Source organism: Oncorhynchus keta, chromosome 10 (genome assembly GCF_023373465.1).
Source record: "Oncorhynchus keta strain PuntledgeMale-10-30-2019 chromosome 10, Oket_V2, whole genome shotgun sequence".
In the NCBI taxonomy this organism is placed as follows: Eukaryota; Metazoa; Chordata; class Actinopteri; order Salmoniformes; family Salmonidae; genus Oncorhynchus; species Oncorhynchus keta.
The window spans coordinates 31,346,561-31,369,077 of NC_068430.1; positions in this window are offsets into that span (position 1 = coordinate 31,346,561).

Sequence of the window (22,517 nt, forward strand, 5' to 3'; positions counted from 1 at the left end):
ATCATGATAAAGGTATTTACACATGGACATCATGATAAAGGACATCACAATAAAGGTATTTACACATGGACATCATGATAAAGGACATCATGATAAAGGTATTTACACATGGACATCATGATAAAGGATATCATGATAAAGGTATTTACATGTGGACATCATGATAAAGGACATCATGATAAAGAACATCATGATAAAGGACATCATGATAAAGGACATCATGATAAAGGTATTTACACATGGACATCATGATAAAGGACATCATGATAAAGGACATCATGATAAAGGTATTTACACATGGACATCATGATAAAGGACATCATGATAAAGGACATCATGATACATCATGATAAAGGTATTTACACATGGACATCATGATAAAGGACATCATGATAAAGGTATTTACACATGGACATCATGATAAAGGACATCACAATAAAGGTATTTACACATGGACATCATGATAAAGGACATCATGATAAAGGTCATCATGATAAAGATATTTACACGTGGACATCATGATAAAGGACATCATGATAAAGGTCATCATGATAAAGGTATTTACACATGGACATCATGATAAAGGACATCATGATAAAGGTCATCATGATAAAGGTATTTACACATGGACATCATGATAATATAAAGGACATCATGATAAAGGTCATCATGATAAAGGTATTTACACATGGACATCATGATAAAGGACATCATGATAAAGGTATTTACACATGGACATCATGATAAAGGACATCATGATAAAGGTCATCATGATAAAGATATTTACACGTGGACATCATGATAAAGGACATCATGATAAAGGTCATCATGATAAAGGTATTTACACATGGACATCATGATAAAGGACATCATGATAAAGGTCATCATGATAAAGGTCATCATGATAAAGGTATTTACACATGGAGATCATGATAAAGGACATCATGATAAAGGTCATCATGATAAAGGTATGTACACATGGACATCATGATAAAGGACATCATGATAAAGGTATATACACTTGGACACCATGATAAAGGTCATCATGATAAAGGTCTTTACACTTGGACACCATGATAAAGGACATCATGATAAAGGTCTTTACACATGCACATCATGATAAAGGACATCATGATAAAGGTATTTACACATGGAATACATCATGATAAAGAACATCATGATAAAGGACATCATGATAAAGATATTTACACGTGGACATCATGATAAAGGACATCATGATAAAGGTCATCATGATAAAGGTATTTACACATGGACATCATGATAAAGGACATCATGATAAAGGTATTTACATGTGGACATCATGATAAAGGTCATCATGATAAAGGTATTTACACATGGACATCATGATAAAGGTCATCATGATAAAGGACATCATGATAAAGATATTTACACGTGGACATCATGATAAAGGACATCATGATAAAGGTCATCATGATAAAGGTATTTACACATGGACATCATGATAAAGGACATCATGATAAAGGTATTTACACATGGACATCATGATAAAGGACATCATGATAAAGGTCATCATGATAAAGGTATGTACACATGGACATCATGATAAAGGACATCATGATAAAGGTATTTACACTTGGACACCATGATAAAGGTCATCATGATAAAGGTCTTTACACTTGGACACCATGATAAAGGACATCATGATAAAGGTCTTTACACATGCACATCATGATAAAGGACATCATGATAAAGGTCATCATGATAAAGGTATTTACACATGGAATACATCATGATAAAGGACATCATGATAAAGGACATCATGATAAAGATATTTACACGTGGACATCATGATAAAGGACATCATGATAAAGGTATTTACACATGGACATCATGATAAAGGACATCATGATAAAGGTATTTACACATGGACATCATGATAAAGGACATCATGATAAAGGTATTTACATGTGGACATCATGATAAAGGACATCATGATAAAGGACATCATGATAAAGGTATTTACATGTGGACATCATGATAAAGGACATCATGATAAAGGACATCATGATAAAGGACATCATGATAAAGGTATTTACACATGGACATCATGATAAAGGACATCATGATAAAGGTATTTACACATGGACATCATGATAAAGGACATCATGATAAAGGACATCATGATAAAGGACATCATGATAAAGGTATTTACACATGGACATCATGATAAAGGACATCACAATAAAGGTATTTACACATGGACATCATGATAAAGGACATCATGATAAAGGTATTTACACATGGACATCATGATAAAGGATATCATGATAAAGGTATTTACATGTGGACATCATGATAAAGGACATCATGATAAAGAACATCATGATAAAGGACATCATGATAAAGGACATCATGATAAAGGTATTTACACATGGACATCATGATAAAGGACATCATGATAAAGGACATCATGATAAAGGTATTTACACATGGACATCATGATAAAGGACATCATGATAAAGGACATCATGATAAAGGACATCATGATAAAGGTATTTACACATGGACATCATGATAAAGGACATCATGATAAAGGTATTTACACATGGACATCATGATAAAGGACATCACAATAAAGGTATTTACACATGGACATCATGATAAAGGACATCATGATAAAGGTCATCATGATAAAGATATTTACACGTGGACATCATGATAAAGGACATCATGATAAAGGTCATCATGATAAAGGTATTTACACATGGACATCATGATAAAGGACATCATGATAAAGGTCATCATGATAAAGGTATTTACACATGGACATCATGATAAAGGACATCATGATAAAGGTCATCATGATAAAGGTATTTACACATGGACATCATGATAAAGGACATCATAATAAAGGTATTTACACATGGACATCATGATAAAGGACATCATGATAAAGGTCATCATGATAAAGATATTTACACGTGGACATCATGATAAAGGACATCATGATAAAGGTCATCATGATAAAGGTATTTACACATGGACATCATGATAAAGGACATCATGATAAAGGACATCATGATAAAGGTCATCATGATAAAGGTATTTACACATGGACATCATGATAAAGGACATCATGATAAAGGTCATCATGATAAAGGTATTTACACATGGACATCATGATAAAGGACATCATAATAAAGGTATTTACACATGGACATCATGATAAAGGACATCATGATAAAGGTCATCATGATAAAGATATTTACACGTGGACATCATGATAAAGGACATCATGATAAAGGTCATCATGATAAAGGTATTTACACATGGACATCATGATAAAGGACATCATGATAAAGGTCATCATGATAAAGGTCATCATGATAAAGGTATTTACACATGGAGATCATGATAAAGGACATCATGATAAAGGTCATCATGATAAAGGTATGTACACATGGACATCATGATAAAGGACATCATGATAAAGGTATATACACTTGGACACCATGATAAAGGTCATCATGATAAAGGTCTTTACACTTGGACACCATGATAAAGGACATCATGATAAAGGTCTTTACACATGCACATCATGATAAAGGACATCATGATAAAGGTCATCATGATAAAGGTATTTACACATGGAATACATCATGATAAAGGACATCATGATAAAGGACATCATGATAAAGATATTTACACGTGGACATCATGATAAAGCACATCATGATAAAGGTCATCATGATAAAGGTATTTACACATGGACATCATGATAAAGGACATCATGATAAAGGTATTTACATGTGGACATCATGATAAAGGTCATCATGATAAAGGTATTTACACATGGACATCATGATAAAGGACATCATGATAAAGGACATCATGATAAAGATATTTACACGTGGACATCATGATAAAGGACATCATGATAAAGGTCATCATGATAAAGGTATTTACATGGACATGGACATCATGATAAAGGTATTTACACATGGACATCATGATAAAGGACATCATGATAAAGGTCATCATGATAAAGGTATGTACACATGGACATCATGATAAAGGACATCATGATAAAGGTATTTACACTTGGACACCATGATAAAGGTCATCATGATAAAGGTCTTTAGACTTGGACACCATGATAAAGGACATCATGATAAAGGTCTTTACACATGCACATCATGATAAAGGACATCATGATAAAGGTCATCATGATAAAGGTATTTACACATGGAATACATCATGATAAAGGACATCATGATAAAGGACATCATGATAAAGATATTTACACGTGGACATCATGATAAAGGACATCATGATAAAGGTCATCATGATAAAGGTATTTACACATGGACATCATGATAAAGGACATCATGATAAAGGCATTTACATGTGGACATCATGATAAAGGTCATCATGATAAAGGTATTTACACATGGACATCATGATAAAGGACATCATGATAAAGGACATCATGATAAAGGACATCATGATAAAGGTCATCATGATAAAGATATTTACACGTGGACATCATGATAAAGGACATCATGATAAAGGTCATCATGATAAAGGTATTTACACATGGACATCATGATAAAGGACATCATGATAAAGGTCTTTACACTTGGACACCATGATAAAGGACATCATGATAAAGGTCTTTACACTTGGACACCATGATAAAGGACATCATGATAAAGGTCTTTACACATGCACATCATGATAAAGGACATCATGATAAAGGTCATCATGATAAAGGTATTTACACATGGACATCATGATAAAGGACATCATGATAAAGGACATCATGATAAAGATATTTACACGTGGACATCATGATAAAGGACATCATGATAAAGGTCATCATGATAAAGGTATTTACACATGGACATCATGATAAAGGACATCATGATAAAGGTCTTTACACTTGGACACCATGATAATGGACACCATGATAAAGGACATCATGATAAAGGTCTTTACACATGCACATCATGATAAAGGTCTTTACACATGGATATCATGATAAAGGTCTTTACACATGGACATCATGATAAAGGTCTTTACACATGGACATCATGATAAAGGACATCATGATAAAGGACATCATGATAAAGGACATCATGATAAAGGTCATCATGATAAAGATATTTACACGTGGACATCATGATAAAGGACATCATGATAAAGGTCATCATGATAAAGGTATTTACATGGACATCATGATAAAGGACATCATGATTAAGGTCATCATGATAAAGGTCATCATGATAAAGGTATTTACACATGGAGATCATGATAAAGGACATCATGATAAAGGTCATCATGATAAAGGTATGTACACATGGACATCATGATAAAGGTATTTACACTTGGACACCATGATAAAGGTCATCATGATAAAGGTCTTTACACTTGGACACCATGATAAAGGACATCATGATAAAGGTCTTTACACATGCACATCATGATAAAGGACATCATGATAAAGGTCATCATGATAAAGGTATTTACACATGGAATACATCATGATAAAGGACATCATGATAAAGGACATCATGATAAAGATATTTATACGTGGACATCATGATAAAGGACATCATGATAAAGGTCATCATGATAAAGGTATTTACACATGGACATCATGATAAAGGACATCATGATAAAGGTATTTACATGGGGACATCATGATAAAGGTCATCATGATAAAGGTATTTACACATGGACATCATGATAAAGGACATCATGATAAAGGACATCATGATAAAGATATTTACACGTGGACATCATGATAAAGGACATCATGATAAAGGTCATCATGATAAAGGTATTTACACATGGACATCATGATAAAGGACATCATGATAAAGGTATTTACACATGGACATCATGATAAAGGACATCATGATAAAGGTCATCATGATAAAGGTATGTACACATGGACATCATGATAAAGGACATCATGATAAAGGTATTTACACTTGGACACCATGATAAAGGTCATCATGATAAAGGTCTTTACACTTGGACACCATGATAAAGGACATCATGATAAAGGTCTTTACACATGCACATCATGATAAAGGACATCATGATAAAGGTCATCATGATAAAGGTATTTACACATGGAATACATCATGATAAAGGACATCATGATAAAGGACATCATGATAAAGATATTTACACGTGGACATCATGATAAAGGACATCATGATAAAGGTCATCATGATAAAGGTATTTACACATGGACATCATGATAAAGGACATCATGATAAAGGTATTTACATGTGGACATCATGATAAAGGTCATCATGATAAAGGTATTTTACACATGATGGACATCATGATAAAGGACATCATGATAAAGGACATCATGATAAAGATATTTACACGTGGACATCATGATAAAGGACATCATGATAAAGGTCATCATGATAAAGGTATTTACACATGGACATCATGATAAATGGACATCATGATAAAGGTATTTACACATGGACATCATGATAAAGGACATCATGATAAAGGTCATCATGATAAAGGTATGTACACATGGACATCATGATAAAGGACATCATGATAAAGGTATTTACACATGATGGACACCATGATAAAGGTCATCATGATAAAGGTCTTTAGACTTGGACACCATGATAAAGGACATCATGATAAAGGTCTTTACACATGCACATCATGATAAAGGACATCATGATAAAGGTCATCATGATAAAGGTATTTACACATGGAATACATCATGATAAAGGACATCATGATAAAGGACATCATGATAAAGATATTTACACGTGGACATCATGATAAAGGACATCATGATAAAGGTCATCATGATAAAGGTATTTACACATGGACATCATGATAAAGGACATCATGATAAAGGCATTTACATGTGGACATCATGATAAAGGTCATCATGATAAAGGTATTTACACATGGACATCATGATAAAGGACATCATGATAAAGGACATCATGATAAAGGACATCATGATAAAGGTCATCATGATAAAGATATTTACACGTGGACATCATGATAAAGGACATCATGATAAAGGTCATCATGATAAAGGTATTTACACATGGACATCATGATAAAGGACATCATGATAAAGGTCTTTACACTTGGACACCATGATAAAGGACATCATGATAAAGGACATCATGATAAAGGACATCATGATAAAGGACATCATGATAAAGGTCATCATGATAAAGATATTTACACATGGACATCATGATAAAGGACATCATGATAAAGGTCATCTTTACACATGGACATCATGATAAAGGACATCATGATAAAGGTCTTTACATGGACACCATGATAAAGGACATCATGATAAAGGTCTTTACACATGCACATCATGATAAAGGTCTTTACACATGGATATCATGATAAAGGTCTTTACACATGGACATCATGATAAAGGTCTTTACACATGGACATCATGATAAAGGACATCATGATAAAGGACATCATGATAAAGGACATCATGATAAAGGTCATCATGATAAAGATATTTACACGTGGACATCATGATAAAGGACATCATGATAAAGGTCATCATGATAAAGGTATTTACACATGGACATCATGATAAAGGACATCATGATTAAGGTCATCATGATAAAGGTCATCATGATAAAGGTATTTACACATGGAGATCATGATAAAGGACATCATGATAAAGGTCATCATGATAAAGGTATGTACACATGGACATCATGATAAAGGTATTTACACTTGGACACCATGATAAAGGTCATCATGATAAAGGTCTTTACACTTGGACACCATGATAAAGGACATCATGATAAAGGTCTTTACACATGCACATCATGATAAAGGACATCATGATAAAGGTCATCATGATAAAGGTATTTACACATGGAATACATCATGATAAAGGACATCATGATAAAGGACATCATGATAAAGATATTTATACGTGGACATCATGATAAAGGACATCATGATAAAGGTCATCATGATAAAGGTATTTACACATGGACATCATGATAAAGGACATCATGATAAAGGTATTTACATGGGGACATCATGATAAAGGTCATCATGATAAAGGTATTTACACATGGACATCATGATAAAGGACATCATGATAAAGGACATCATGATAAAGATATTTACACGTGGACATCATGATAAAGGACATCATGATAAAGGTCATCATGATAAAGGTATTTACACATGGACATCATGATAAAGGACATCATGATAAAGGTATTTACACATGGACATCATGATAAAGGACATCATGATAAAGGTCATCATGATAAAGGTATGTACACATGGACATCATGATAAAGGACATCATGATAAAGGTATTTACACTTGGACATCATGATAAAGGTCATCATGATAAAGGTCTTTACACTTGGACATCATGATAAAGGACATCATGATAAAGGTCTTTACACATGACATCATGATAAAGGACATCATGATAAAGGTCATCATGATAAAGGTATTTACACATGGAATACATCATGATAAAGGACATCATGATAAAGGACATCATGATAAAGATATTTACACGTGGACATCATGATAAAGGACATCATGATAAAGGTCATCATGATAAAGGTATTTACATGATAAAGGACATCATGATGGACATCATGATAAAGGACATCATGATAAAGGCATTTACATCATGATAAAGGTCATCATGATAAAGGTATTTACACATGGACATCATGATAAAGGACATCATGATAAAGGACATCATGATAAAGGACATCATGATAAAGGTCATCATGATAAAGATATTTACACGTGGACATCATGATAAAGGACATCATGATAAAGGTCATCATGATAAAGGTATTTACACATGGACATCATGATAAAGGACATCATGATAAAGGTCTTTACACTTGGACACCATGATAAAGGACATCATGATAAAGGTCTTTACACTTGGACACCATGATAAAGGACATCATGATAAAGGTCTTTACACATGCACATCATGATAAAGGACATCATGATAAAGGTCATCATGATAAAGGTATTTACACATGGACATCATGATAAAGGACATCATGATAAAGGACATCATGATAAAGATATTTACACGTGGACATCATGATAAAGGACATCATGATAAAGGTATTTACACATGGACATCATGATAAAGGACATCATGATAAAGGTCTTTACACTTGGACACCATGATAATGGACACCATGATAAAGGACATCATGATAAAGGTCTTTACACATGCACATCATGATAAAGGTCTTTACACATGGATATCATGATAAAGGTCTTTACACATGGACATCATGATAAAGGTCTTTACACATGGACATCATGATAAAGGACATCATGATAAAGGACATCATGATAAAGGACATCATGATAAAGGTCATCATGATAAAGATATTTACACGTGGACATCATGATAAAGGACATCATGATAAAGGTCATCATGATAAAGGTATTTACACATGGACATCATGATAAAGGACATCATGATAAAGGTCATCATGATAAAGGTCATCATGATAAAGGTATTTACACATGGAGATCATGATAAAGGACATCATGATAAAGGTCATCATGATAAAGGTATGTACACATGGACATCATGATAAAGGACATCATGATAAAGGTATTTACACTTGGACACCATGATAAAGGTCATCATGATAAAGGTCTTTACACTTGGACACCATGATAAAGGACATCATGATAAAGGTCTTTACACATGCACATCATGATAAAGGACATCATGATAAAGGTCATCATGATAAAGGTATTTACACATGGAATACATCATGATAAAGGACATCATGATAAAGGACATCATGATAAAGATATTTATACGTGGACATCATGATAAAGGACATCATGATAAAGGTCATCATGATAAAGGTATTTACACATGGACATCATGATAAAGGACATCATGATAAAGGTATTTACATGTGGACATCATGATAAAGGTCATCATGATAAAGGTATTTACACATGGACATCATGATAAAGGACATCATGATAAAGGACATCATGATAAAGATATTTACACGTGGACATCATGATAAAGGACATCATGATAAAGGTCATCATGATAAAGGTATTTACACATGGACATCATGATAAAGGACATCATGATAAAGGTATTTACACATGGACATCATGATAAAGGACATCATGATAAAGGTCATCATGATAAAGGTATGTACACATGGACATCATGATAAAGGACATCATGATAAAGGTATTTACACTTGGACACCATGATAAAGGTCATCATGATAAAGGTCTTTACACTTGGACACCATGATAAAGGACATCATGATAAAGGTCTTTACACATGCACATCATGATAAAGGACATCATGATAAAGGTCATCATGATAAAGGTATTTACACATGGAATACATCATGATAAAGGACATCATGATAAAGGACATCATGATAAAGATATTTACACGTGGACATCATGATAAAGGACATCATGATAAAGGTCATCATGATAAAGGTATTTACACATGGACATCATGATAAAGGACATCATGATAAAGGCATTTACATGTGGACATCATGATAAAGGTCATCATGATAAAGGTATTTACACATGGACATCATGATAAAGGACATCATGATAAAGGACATCATGATAAAGGACATCATGATAAAGGTCATCATGATAAAGATATTTACACGTGGACATCATGATAAAGGACATCATGATAAAGGTCATCATGATAAAGGTATTTACACATGGACATCATGATAAAGGACATCATGATAAAGGTCTTTACACTTGGACACCATGATAAAGGACATCATGATAAAGGTCTTTACACTTGGACACCATGATAAAGGACATCATGATAAAGGTCTTTACACATGCACATCATGATAAAGGACATCATGATAAAGGTCATCATGATAAAGGTATTTACACATGGACATCATGATAAAGGACATCATGATAAAGGACATCATGATAAAGATATTTACACGTGGACATCATGATAAAGGACATCATGATAAAGGTCATCATGATAAAGGTATTTACACATGGACATCATGATAAAGGACATCATGATAAAGGTCTTTACACTTGGACACCATGATAATGGACACCATGATAAAGGACATCATGATAAAGGTCTTTACACATGCACATCATGATAAAGGTCTTTAGACATGGATATCATGATACAGGTCTTTACACATGGACATCATGATAAAGGTCTTTACACATGGATATCATGATAAAGGACATCATGATAAAGGACATAATGATAAAGGTCTTTACACTTGGACACCATGATAAAGGACATCATGATAAAGGTCTTTACACTTGGACACCATGATAAAGGACATCATGATAAAGGTATTTACACATGGACACCATGATAAAGGACATCATGATAAAGGACATCATGATAAAGGACATCATGATAAAGGTATTTACACATGGACATCATGATAAAGGACATCATGATAAAGGACATCATGATAAAGGTATTTACACATGGACATCATGATAAAGGACATCATGATAAAGGTATTTACACATGGACATCATGATAAAGGACATCACAATAAAGGTATTTACACATGGACATCATGATAAAGGACATCATGATAAAGGTCATCATGATAAAGATATTTACACGTGGACATCATGATAAAGGACATCATGATAAAGGTCATCATGATAAAGGTATTTACACATGGACATCATGATAAAGGACATCATGATAAAGGTCATCATGATAAAGGTATTTACACATGGACATCATGATAAAGGACATCATGATAAAGGTATTTACACATGGACATCATGATAAAGGACATCATGATAAAGGTCATCATGATAAAGATATTTACACGTGGACATCATGATAAAGGACATCATGATAAAGGTCATCATGATAAAGGTATTTACACATGGACATCATGATAAAGGACATCATGATAAAGGTCATCATGATAAAGGTCATCATGATAAAGGTATTTACACATGGACATCATGATAAAGGACATCATGATAAAGGTCATCATGATAAAGGTATGTACACATGGACATCATGATAAAGGACATCATGATAAAGGTATTTACACTTGGACACCATGATAAAGGTCATCATGATAAAGGTCTTTACACTTGGACACCATGATAAAGGACATCATGATAAAGGTCTTTACACATGCACATCATGATAAAGGACATCATGATAAAGGTCATCATGATAAAGGTATTTAGACATGGAATACATCATGATAAAGGACATCATGATAAAGGACATCATGATAAAGATATTTACACGTGGACATCATGATAAAGGACATCATCATGATAAAGGTATTTATCATGATGGACATCATGATAAAGGTCATCATGATAAAGGTATTTACACATGGACATCATGATAAAGGACATCATGATAAAGGACATCATGATAAAGATATTTACACGTGGACATCATGATAAAGGACATCATGATAAAGGTATTTACACATGGACATCATGATAAAGGACATCATGATAAAGGTCATCATGATAAAGGTATTTACACATGGACATCATGATAAAGGACATCATGATAAAGGTATTTACACATGGACATCATGATAAAGGACATCATGATAAAGGTCATCATGATAAAGGTATGTACACATGGACATCATGATAAAGGACATCATGATAAAGGTATTTACACTTGGACACCATGATAAAGGTCATCATGATAAAGGTCTTTACACTTGGACACCATGATAAAGGACATCATGATAAAGGTCATCATGATAAAGGTATTTACACATGGACATCATGATAAAGGACATCATGATAAAGGACATCATGATAAAGATATTTACACGTGGACATCATGATAAAGGACATCATGATAAAGGTCATCATGATAAAGGTATTTACACATGGACATCATGATAAAGGACATCATGATAAAGGTCTTTACACTTGGACACCATGATAATGGACACCATGATAAAGGACATCATGATAAAGGTCTTTACACATGCACATCATGATAAAGGTCTTTACACATGGATATCATGATAAAGGTCTTTACACATGGACATCATGATAAAGGTCTTTACACATGGATATCATGATAAAGGACATCATGATAAAGGACATAATGATAAAGGTCTTTACACTTGGACACCATGATAAAGGACATCATGATATAGGTCTTTACACTTGGACACCATGATAAAGGACATCATGATAAAGGTCTTTACACTTGGACACCATGATAAAGGACATCATGATAAAGGTCTTTACACTTGGACACCATGATAAAGGACATCATGATAAAGGTATTTACACATGGACATCATGATAAAGGTCTTTACACTTGGACACCATGATAAAGGACATCATGATAAAGGTCTTTACACTTGGACACCATGATAAAGGACATCATGATAAAGGTCTTTACACTTGGACACCATGATAAAGGACATCATGATAAAGGTCTTTACACTTGGACACCATGATAAAGGACATCATGATAAAGGTATTTACACTTGGACATCATGATAAAGGACATCATGATAAAGGTCTTTACACTTGGACACCATGATAAAGAACATCATGATAAAGGTCTTTACACTTGGACACCATGATAAAGGTCTTTACACATGGACATCATGATAAAGGTCTTTACACAAGGACACCATGATAAAGGACATCATGATAAAGGTCTTTACACATGGACATCATGTTTCTGTCTCTCTGTTTCTGTCTCTCTGTCTCTGTTTCTGTCTCTCTGTTTCTGTCTCTCTGTTTCTGTCTCTCTGTCTCTCTGTTTCTGTCTCTCTGTTTCTGTCTCTCTGTTTCTGTCTCTCTGTCTCTCTGTTTCTGTCTCTCTGTTTCTGTCTCTCTGTTTCTGTCTCTCTGTCTCTCTGTTTCTGTCTCTCTGTTTCTGTCTCTCTGTCTCTCTGTTTCTGTCTCTCTGTTTCTGTCTCTCTGTTTCTGTCTCTCTGTCTCTCTGTCTCTCTGTTTCTGTCTCTCTGTTTCTGTCTCTCTGTTTCTGTCTCTGTCTCTCTGTTTCTGTCTCTCTGTTTCTGTCTCTCTGTCTTCTGTCTCTCTCTGTTTCTGTTTCTGTCTCTCTGTCTCTCTGTCTTCTGTCTCTCTGTTCTGTTTCTGTCTCTGTCTCTCTGTCTCTCTGTTTCTGTCTCTCTGTCTCTCTGTTTCTGTCTCTCTGTCTCTCTGTTTCTGTCTCTCTGTTTCTGTCTCTCTGTTTCTGTCTCTCTGTTTCTGTCTCTCTGTTTCTGTCTGTTTCTGTCTCTCTGTTTCTGTCTCTCTGTCTCTCTGTTTCTGTCTCTCTGTCTCTCTGTCTCTGTCTCTCTGTCTCTCTGTTTCTGTCTCTCTGTCTCTCTGTCTCTGTCTCTCTGTCTCTCTGTTTCTGTCTCTCTGTTTCTGTCTCTCTGTCTCTCTGTCTGTTCTCTGTCTCTGTCTCTGTCTCTCTGTCTCTCTGTTTCTGTCTCTCTGTTTCTGTCTCTCTGTTTCTGTCTCTCTGTTTCTGTCTCTCTGTTTCTGTCTCTCTCTGTTTCTGTCTCTCTGTCTCTCTGTTTCTGTCTCTCTGTTTCTGTCTCTCTGTTTCTGTCTCTGTTTCTGTCTCTCTGTTTCTGTCTCTCTGTCTCTCTGTTTCTGTCTGTTTCTGTCTCTCTGTTTCTGTCTCTCTGTTTCTGTCTCTCTGTCTCTCTGTTTCTGTCTCTCTGTTTCTGTCTCTCTGTTTCTGTCTCTGTTTCTCTCTGTTTCTGTCTCTCTGTTTCTGTCTCTCTCTGTCTCTCTGTTTCTGTCTCTCTGTTTCTGTCTCTCTGTCTCTGTCTCTCTGTTTCTGTCTCTCTGTTTCTGTCTCTCTGTTTCTGTCTGTCTCTCTGTTTCTGTCTCTCTGTTTCTGTCTCTGTTTCTGTCTCTCTGTTTCTGTCTCTCTGTTTCTGTCTCTCTGTTTCTGTCTCTCTGTTTCTGTCTCTCTGTCTCTCTGTTTCTGTCTCTCTGTTTCTGTCTCTCTGTCTCTCTGTTTCTGTCTCTCTGTTTCTGTCTCTCTGTTTCTGTCTCTCTGTTTCTGTCTCTCTGTTTCTGTTTCTGTCTCTCTGTTTCTGTCTCTCTGTTTCTGTCTCTCTGTCTCTCTGTTTCTGTCTCTCTGTTTCTGTCTCTCTGTCTCTCTGTCTCTCTGTTTCTGTCTCTCTGTCTCTCTGTCTCTCTGTCTCTCTGTTTCTGTCTCTCTGTTCTCTGTCTCTCTGTTTCTGTCTCTCTGTCTCTCTGTTTCTGTCTCTCTGTTTCTGTCTCTCTGTCTCTCTGTTTCTGTCTCTCTGTTTCTGTCTCTCTGTTTCTGTCTCTCTGTCTCTCTGTCTCTCTGTTTCTGTCTCTCTGTTTCTGTCTCTCTGTCTGTCTGTTTCTGTCTCTCTGTTTCTGTCTCTCTGTCTCTCTGTCTCTCTGTTTCTGTCTCTCTGTTTCTGTCTCTCTGTCTCTCTGTTTCTGTCTCTCTGTTTCTCTCTCTGTTTCTGTCTCTGTCTCTCTGTCTCTCTGTTTCTGTCTCTCTGTCTCTGTCTTCTGTCTCTCTGTTTCTGTCTCTCTGTTTTCTGTCTCTCTGTTTCTGTCTCTCTGTTTCTGTCTCTCTGTCTGTCTCTCTGTTTCTGTCTCTCTGTCTCTCTGTTTCTCTGTTTCTGTTCTCTGTCTCTCTCTCTGTTTCTGTCTCTCTGTTTCTGTCTCTCTGTCTCTCTGTTTCTGTCTCTCTGTCTCTCTGTTTCTGTCTCTCTGTTCTCTGTCTCTCTGTTTCTGTCTCTCTGTTTATGTCTCTCTTTCTCTGTCTCTCTGTTTTTCTGTCTCTGTTTCTGTTTCTGTCTCTCTGTTTCTGTCTCTCTGTTTCTGTCTCTCTGTTTCTGTCTCTCTGTTTCTGTCTCTCTGTCTGTCTGTTTCTGTCTCTCTGTTTCTGTCTCTCTGTTTCTGTCTTTCTGTTTCTGTCTCTCTGTTTCTGTCTCTCTGTCTGTCTGTTTCTGTCTCTCTGTTTCTGTCTCTCTGTTTCTGTCTCTCTGCCTGTCTGTTTCTGTCTCTCTGTTTCTGTCTCTCTGTTTCTGTCTCTCTGTTTCTGTCTCTCTCTCTCTGTTTCTGTCTCTCTGTTTCTGTCTCTCTGTCTCTCTGTTTCTGTCTCTCTGTTTCTGTCTCTGTTTCTGTCTCTCTGTTTCTGTCTCTCTGTTTCTGTCTCTCTGCCTGTCTGTTTCTGTCTCTCTGTTTCTGTCTCTCTGTTTCTGTCTCTCTGTTTCTGTCTCTCTGCCTGTCTGTTTCTGTCTCTCTGTTTCTGTCTCTCTGTTTCTGTCTCTCTGTCTGTCTGTTTCTGTCTCTCTGTTTCTGTCTCTCTGTCTCTCTGTCTCTCTGTTTCTGTCTCTCTGTCTCTCTCTTTCTGTCTCTCTGTTCTGTTTCTGTCTCTCTGTCTCTCTGTTTCTGTCTCTCTGTTTCTGTCTCTCTGTCTCTCTGTCTCTCTGTCTCTCTGTTTCTGTCTCTCTGTTTCTGTCTCTCTGTCTCTCTGTTCTGTTTCTGTCTCTCTGTCTCTCTGTTTCTGTCTCTCTGTTTCTGTCTCTCTGTCTCTCTGTTTCTGTCTCTCTGTTTCTGTCTCTCTGTTTCTGTCTCTCTGTTTCTGTCTCTCTGTCTCTCTGTTTCTGTCTCTCTGTTTCTGTTTCTCTGTCTCTCTGTGTCTCTGTTTCTGTCTCTCTGTCTCTCTGTTTCTGTCTCTCTGTTTCTGTCTCTCTGTCTCTCTGTTTCTGTCTCTCTGTCTCTCTGTTTCTGTCTCTCTGTTTCTGTCTCTCTGTCTCTGTCTCTCTGTCTCTCTTCTGTCTCTCTGTCTCTCTGTTTCTGTCTCTCTGTTTCTGTCTCTCTGTCTCTCTGTTTCTGTCTCTCTGTTTCTGTCTCTCTGTTTCTGTCTCTCTCTGTCTCTCTGTTTCTGTCTCTGTCTCTCTGTCTCTCTGTTTCTGTCTCTCTGTCTCTCTGTCTCTCTGTCTCTCTGTTTCTGTGTCTCTGTCTCTCTGTTTCTGTCTCTCTGTCTCTCTGTTTCTGTCTCTGTCTCTCTGTCTCTCTGTCTCTCTGTTTCTGTCTCTCTGTTTCTGTCTCTCTGTCTCTCTGTCTCTCTGTCTCTCTGCTTCTGTCTCTCTGTTTCTGTCTCTCTGTCTGTCTGTTTCTGTCTCTCTGTTTCTGTCTGTTTCTGTCTCTCTGTCTCTGTCTCTCTGTTTCTCTGTTTCTGTCTCTCTGTTTCTGTCTCTCTGTCTCTCTGTCTCTCTGTTTCTGTCTCTCTGTTTCTGTCTCTCTGTCTGTCTGTTTCTGTCTCTCTGTCTCTGTCTCTCTGTTTCTCTGTCTCTCTGTTTCTGTCTCTCTGTTTCTGTCTCTCTGTCTCTCTGTTTCTGTATCTCTGTCTCTCTGTTTCTGTCTCTCTGTTTCTGTCTCTCTGTCTCTCTGTCTCTGTCTCTCTGTTTCTCTGTCTCTCTGTTTCTGTCTCTCTTTTTCTGTCTCTCTGTTTCTGTCTCTCTGTTTCTGTCTCTCTGTTTCTGTCTCTCTGTTTCTGTCTCTCTGCCTGTCTGTTTCTGTCTCTCTGTTTCTGTCTCTCTGTTTCTGTCTTTCTGTTTCTGTCTCTCTGTTTCTGTCTCTCTGCCTGTCTGTTTCTGTCTCTCTGTTTCTGTCTCTCTGTTTCTGTCTCTCTGCCTGTCTGTTTCTGTCTCTCTGTTTCTGTTTCTCTGTCTCTCTGTGTCTCTGTTTCTGTCTCTCTGTATCTCTGTTTCTGTCTCTCTGTTTCTGTCTCTCTGTCTCTCTGTTTCTGTCTCTCTGTTTCTGTCTCTCTGTTTCTGTCTCTCTGTTTCTGTCTCTCTGTCTGTCTGTTTCTGTCTCTCTGTTTCTGTCTCTCTGTTTCTGTCTCTCTGTTTCTGTCTCTCTGCCTGTCTGTTTCTGTCTCTCTGTTTCTGTTTCTCTGTCTCTCTGTGTCTCTGTTTCTGTCTCTCTGTCTCTCTGTTTCTGTCTCTCTGTTTCTGTCTCTCTGTCTCTCTGTTTCTGTCTCTCTGTTTCTGTGTCTCTGTCTCTCTGTCTCTCTGTCTCTCTGTTTCTGTCTCTCTGTTTCTGTCTCTCTGTCTCTCTGTTTCTGTCTCTCTGTCTCTCTGTTTCTGTCTCTCTGTTTCTGTCTCTCTGTCTCTCTGTTTCTGTTCTCTGTCTCTCTGTTTCTGTCTCTCTGTTTCTGTCTCTCTGTCTCTCTGTTTCTGTCTCTCTGTTTCTGTTTCTCTGTCTCTCTGTCTCTCTGTTTCTGTCTCTCTGTCTCTCTGTTTCTGTCTCTCTGTTTCTGTCTCTCTGTCTCTCTGTTTCTGTCTCTCTGTTTCTGTGTCTCTGTCTCTCTGTTTCTGTCTCTCTGTCTCTCTGTTTCTGTCTCTCTGTCTCTCTGTCTCTCTGTCTCTCTGTCTCTCTGTCTCTCTGTCTCTCTGTTTCTGTCTCTCTGTTTCTGTCTCTCTGTTTCTGTCTCTCTGTCTGTCTGTTTCTATTTCTCTTTCTCTCTGTTTCTGTCTCCCTGTTTCTGTCTCTCTGTCTCTCTGTTTCTGTGTCTCTGTCTCTCTGTCTGTCTGTTTCTGTCTCTCTGTTTCTGTCTCTCTGTTTCTGTCTCTCTGCCTGTCTGTTTCTGTCTCTCTGTTTCTGTCTCTCTGTTTCTGTCTCTCTGTCTCTCTGTCTCTCTGTTTCTGTCTCTCTGTTTCTGTCTCTCTGCCTGTCTGTTTCTGTCTCTCTGTTTCTGTCTCTCTGTTTCTGTCTTTCTGTTTCTGTCTCTCTGTTTCTGTCTCTCTGCCTGTCTGTTTCTGTCTCTCTGTTTCTGTCTCTCTGTTTCTGTCTCTCTGTCTCTCTGTTTCTGTCTCTCTGTTTCTGTCTCTCTGTTTCTGTCTCTCTGTCTCTCTGTCTCTCTGTTTCTCTCTCTGTTTTTCTGTCTCTCTGTCTGTCTGTTTCTGTCTCTCTGTTTCTGTCTCTCTGTCTCTCTGTGTCTCTGTTTCTGTTCTCTGTCTCTCTGTCTGTTCTCTGTTTCTGTCTCTCTGTTTCTGTCTCTCTGTCTCTCTGTTTCTGTCTCTCTGTCTCTCTGTCTCTCTGTCTCTCTGTTTCTGTCTCTCTGTTTCTGTCTCTCTGTTTCTGTCTCTCTGTTTCTGTCTCTCTGTCTGTCTGTTTCTGTTTCTCTGTCTCTCTGTTTCTGTCTCTCTGTTTCTGTCTCTCTGTCTTCTGTCTCTCTGTTTCTGTCTCTCTGTCTCTCTGTTTCTGTCTCTGTCTCTCTGTTTCTGTCTCTCTGTTTCTGTCTCTCTGTCTCTCTGTTTCTGTCTCTCTGTTTCTGTTTCTCTGTCTCTCTGTCTCTCTGTTTCTGTCTCTCTGTCTCTCTGTTTCTGTCTCTCTGTTTCTGTCTCTCTGTCTCTCTGTCTCTCTGTTTCTGTCTCTCTGTTTCTGTCTCTCTGTCTCTCTGTTTCTGTTTCTGTCTCTCTGTTTCTGTCTCTCTGTCTCTCTGTTTCTGTCTCTCTGTTTCTGTCTCTCTCTCTCTGTCTCTCTGTCTCTCTGTCTCTCTGTTTCTGTCTCTCTGTCTCTCTGTTTCTGTCTCTCTGTTTCTGTCTCTCTGTCTCTCTGTTTCTGTTCTCTGTCTCTCTGTTTCTGTCTCTCTGTTTCTGTCTCTCTGTTTCTGTCTCTCTGTTCTCTGTTTCTGTGTCTCTGTCTCTCTGTTTCTGCCTCTCTGTCTCTCTGTTTCTGTCTCTCTGTTTCTGTCTCTCTGTCTCTCTGTCTCTCTGTTTCTGTCTCTCTGTCTGTCTGTTTCTGTTTCTCTTTCTCTCTGTTTCTGTCTCTCTGTTTCTGTCTCCCTGTTTCTGTCTCTCTGTTCTCTGTTTCTGTGTCTCTGTCTCTCTGTTTCTGCCTCTCTGTCTCTCTGTTTCTGTCTCTCTGTCTCTCTGTCTCTCTGTCTCTCTGTCTCTCTGTCTCTCTGTTTCTGTCTCTCTGTTTCTGTCTCTCTGTCTCTCTGTCTCTCTGCTTCTGTCTCTCTGTTTCTGTCTCTCTGTCTGTCTGTTTCTGTCTCTCTGTCTCTCTGTTTCTGTCTCTCTGTCTCTGTCTCTCTGTTTCTGTCTCTCTGTTTCTGTCTCTCTGTCTCTCTGTCTCTGTCTCTCTGTCTCTCTGTCTCTCTGTTCTCTGTCTCTCTGTTTCTGTCTCTCTGTTTCTGTCTCTCTGTTTCTGTCTCTCTGTTTCTGTCTCTCTGTTTCTGTCTCTCTGTTTCTGTCTCTCTGTTTCTGTCTCTCTGTTTCTGTCTCTCTGTTTCTGTCTCTGTTTCTGTCTCTCTGTTTCTGTCTCTCTGTTTCTGTCTCTCTGTTTCTGTCTTTCTGTTTCTGTCTCTCTGTTTCTGTCTCTCTGTTCTCTGTCTCTCTGTTTCTGTCTCTCTGTTTCTGTCTCTCTGTCTCTCTCTGTTTCTGTCTCTCTGTTTCTGTCTTTCTGTTTCTGTCTCTCTGTTTCTGTCTCTCTGTCTGTCTGTTTCTGTCTCTCTGTTTCTGTCTCTCTGTTTCTGTCTCTCTGTTTCTGTCTCTCTGTCTCTCTGTTTCTGTCTCTCTGTTTCTGTCTCTCTGTTTCTCTTCTGTCTCTCTGTCTCTCTGTTTCTGTCTCTCTGTTTCTGTCTCTCTGTTTCTGTCTCTCTGTCTGTCTCTCTGTCTCTCTGTTTCTGTCTCTCTGTTTCTGTCTCTCTGTTTCTGTCTCTCTGTCTCTCTGTCTCTCTGTTTCTGTCTCTCTGTTTCTGTCTCTCTGTTTCTGTCTCTCTGTTTCTGTCTCTCTGTCTCTCTGTCTCTCTGTTCTCTGTCTCTCTGTTTCTGTCTCTCTGTTTCTGTCTCTGTTTCTGTCTCTCTGTTTCTGTCTCTCTGTTTCTGTTCTCTGTCTCTCTGTGTCTCTGTTTCTGTCTCTCTGTCTCTCTGTTTCTGTCTCTCTGTTTCTGTCTCTGTCTCTCTGTCTCTCTGTTCTCTGTCTCTCTGTTTCTGTCTCTCTGTTTCTGTCTCTCTGTCTCTCTGTCTGTCTCTCTGTCTCTGTCTCTCTGTCTCTCTGTTCTCTGTCTCTCTGTTTCTGTCTCTCTGTCTCTCTGTCTCTCTGTCTCTCTGTCTCTCTGTCTCTCTGTTTCTGTCTCTCTGTCTCTCTGTCTCTCTGTCTCTCTGTCTGTCTCTCTGTTTCTGTCTCTCTGTTTCTGTCTCTCTGTTTCTGTCTCTCTGTTTCTGTCTCTGTTTCTGTCTCTCTGTTTCTGTCTCTCTGTTTCTGTCTCTCTGTCTCTCTGTCTCTCTGTCTCTCTGTTTCTGTCTCTCTGTTTCTGTCTCTCTGTTCTCTGTCTTTCTGTTTCTGTCTCTCTGTTTCTGTCTCTCTGTCTCTCTGTTTCTGTCTCTCTGTTTCTGTCTCTGTCTCTCTGTTTCTGTCTCTCTGTTTCTGTCTTTCTGTTTCTGTCTCTCTGTTTCTCTCTCTCTGTCTGTCTGTTTCTGTCTCTCTGTTTCTGTCTCTCTGTTTCTGTCTCTCTGTTTCTGTCTCTCTGCCTGTCTGTTTCTGTCTCTCTGTTTCTGTCTCTCTGCCTGTCTGTTTCTGTCTCTCTGTTTCTGTCTCTCTGTTTCTGTCTCTCTGTCTCTCTGTCTCTCTGTTTCTGTCTCTCTGTCTCTCTGTCTCTCTGTCTCTGTTTCTGTCTCTCTGTTTCTGTCTCTCTGTTCTCTGTCTCTCTGTTTCTGTCTCTCTGTTTCTGTCTCTCTGTTTCTGTCTCTCTGTTTCTGTCTCTCTGTCTCTCTGTTTCTGTCTCTCTGTCTCTCTGTTTCTGTCTCTCTGTTTCTGTCTCTCTGTCTCTCTGTTTCTGTCTCTCTGTTTCTGTCTCTCTGTCTCTCTGTCTCTCTGTTCTCTGTCTCTCTGTCTCTCTGTTTCTGTCTCTCTGTTTCTGTCTCTCTGTCTCTCTGTCTCTCTGTCTCTCTGTTTCTGTCTCTCTGTTTCTGTCTCTCTGTCTCTCTGTTTCTGTGTCTCTGTCTCTCTGTTTCTGTCTCTCTGTCTCTCTGTCTCTCTGTTTCTGTCTCTCTGTCTCTCTGTCTCTCTGTCTCTCTGTCTCTCTGTCTCTCTGTTTCTGTCTCTCTGTCTCTCTGTCTTTCTGTCTCTCTGTCTCTCTGTTTCTGTCTCTCTGTCTCTCTGTTTCTGTCTCTCTGTTTCTGTTTCTGTCTCTCTGTTTCTGTCTCTCTGTCTCTCTGTTTCTGTCTCTCTGTCTCTCTGTCTCTCTGTTTCTGTCTCTGTCTCTCTGTCTCTCTGTCTCTCTGTTTCTGTCTCTCTGTTTCTGTCTCTCTCTCTCTGTCTCTCTGTCTCTCTCTTCTGTCTCTCTGTTTCTGTCTCTCTGTCTCTCTGTTTCTGTCTCTCTGTCTCTCTGTCTCTCTGTCTCTCTGTCTCTCTGTTTCTGTCTCTCTGTCTCTCTGTCTCTCTGTTTCTGTCTCTCTGTTTCTGTCTCTCTGTTTCTGTCTCTC